This window comes from Malurus melanocephalus, unplaced genomic scaffold (assembly GCF_030028575.1).
Source record: "Malurus melanocephalus ecotype Western Australia unplaced genomic scaffold, MMel_1.1 scaffold_2106, whole genome shotgun sequence".
Classification (NCBI taxonomy): Eukaryota; Metazoa; Chordata; class Aves; order Passeriformes; family Maluridae; genus Malurus; species Malurus melanocephalus.
Genome location: NW_026625338.1, coordinates 2,742 through 4,750, shown reverse-complemented (window position 1 = coordinate 4,750; position 2,009 = coordinate 2,742). Strand labels below are relative to the sequence as shown.

Genomic DNA, 2,009 nt, shown 5'->3' with positions numbered 1-2,009 from the left:
ACGGATTTTTGGGCTCGGGAGTTGGACCCGGAGCTTGCTCCCTCCGCTCCGCGCATCGTCCCGGTATTGCAGTGCCTCCGGGAACGGTGCACCCCCACCGGGGGCCTTGCTACGGTCAAAAACAGATTTAAATAATAATGAATATGAAGGTTTATCAATTTCACATTTACGTTTCGTTAACAATCATGTTTCTGGGACTCAATGTCCCTCCCGGAGCTCGCTTCTCTTTCCGCTCCTCTCCGCGCATCGTCCCGGTATTGCAGCGCCTCCGGGAAAGGCGCACTCTGACACGGGGACCTTGCTTTGGTCAAAAATAGATTTAAACAATAATAAAAATAAATAATTCGCGATATCAATCGTGGTTCTGAGAAATTCGTATGTGTCGCAAAACTTCTATTGCTCTTCGCTCCGCGCATCGTCCCGGTATTGCGTCGCTCCGGGAACGGTGCACCCCACACGGTGACTGATATAAAATCACAGCACCACGACTGTTAGGTTAGGGTTAGGGTTAGGGTTAGGGTTATACCGCGATATAAAACACAATTAATTACGATTTTGATAAATTTCGATCTGTTTTTTTTCAAGATAAGTGATCCCCGATTGGGGTGCACCGTTGCCCGAGGCGCTGCAATACCTGGACGAGGCGCAGAGCGGAGACAGAAGGGAGATCCGGGAGAGAGAATATAGAATAAACCTCGATTTTTATTATTATTTAAATCTCGTTTTTACCAAATTAAGGTCCCCGTGTGGGGTGCACCGAGCGGAGCGGAGCGGAAAGAGAAGAGAGCTCCGGGGGTGACATTGAGTCACAAAACCACGATTGTTTTCCCGATATACCATGGAATTAATAAATACTGATTTTCAATTATTAATTAAATCTATTTTTCACCAAAGCAAGGTCCCCGTGCGGGGTGCACCGTTCCCGGAGGCGCCGCAATACCGGGACGATGTGCGGAGCGGAGACAGAAGCGAGCTCAGAGAGTGACACCTTATTACAGAACTACGATTGATATCGCGATATAAACATGATAAATCATGATTTTTATTATTTATCGATCTATTTTTTACCAAAGAAAGATCCCCGGTGGGGGTGCACCGTTCCCGGTGGCACTGCAATACCGGGACGATGCGCGGAGCGGAGACAGAAGCGAACTCCGGGATAAAGCCATGTTTAATATCGCGATATAATCACGATATTGGTTATTTTTTAGTGGTTTTTTTTACTGAATAAATGTCCCCGTGGGTGGCACCGTTCCCGGAGGCGCTGCAATACCGGGAAGATGCGCGGAGCGGAGCGGAAAGAGAAGCGAGCTCCGGGAGTGACACTGAGTCACAAAACCGCGATTGTTATCCCGATTTATCACGGTGTTAATAAATACTAATTTTCAATTATTAATTAGATCTATTTTTGACCAGAGAAAGGTCCCCGTGCGGGGTGCACCGTTCCCGGAGGCACTGCAATACCGGGACGATGCGCGGAGCGGAGGGAGCAAGCTCCGGGTCCAACTCCCGAGCCCAAAAATCCGTTTAATATGAAGTCCTCTCATCGAGGACGTATCAGATATTAAACTGATAAGAACAGATACTACACTTGATCTTAGCCAAAAGGCCGAGAAGCAATAACTGAGATCACTCCCGCACCCTGCCCGGCACCGCCCGCCCCGCACAAACCTCACGGACACCCCCGCGCCGCCCTCCAGCCCTTCCCCAGCGCTTTTTTCTCTCATTTTTGCTTTATTTCCCTATTTTTTTTCCTCATTTTGACCTCAGCGATCCCCGGAAATGCGGAAAAACTCCCCAAAGTGGCTCTCCCATGATGCTCCTGTCGCGTGTTCTGTTTAAAATTTGCATAACCACGCCTGTCAATCCCGGCAGCGCGGGAAGTTTGAAGCGGCGCTGCGGAGCCCGGGGAGAACGGGGGAAAATCGCGATTTTTGGAGGCTCGGCCGCCCCGGGTGTGCGCAGCGAGGATGAGGACGGTTCAGACCCTTCCGGGGGATAATTTGGGT

The 2,009-nt window shown here is 49.8% G+C and overlaps 1 non-coding gene across 1 annotated transcript; it reads right to left on the bottom strand.

Annotated features, from left to right (window-relative positions):
* Positions 1-1,430: 1,430 nt before the first annotated feature.
* LOC130587584 (U2 spliceosomal RNA) lies at positions 1,431-1,621 on the bottom strand. Its single transcript, XR_008966822.1, has one exon. It is a non-coding gene; the product is annotated as a U2 spliceosomal RNA (small nuclear RNA).
* Positions 1,622-2,009: the final 388 nt, after the last annotated feature.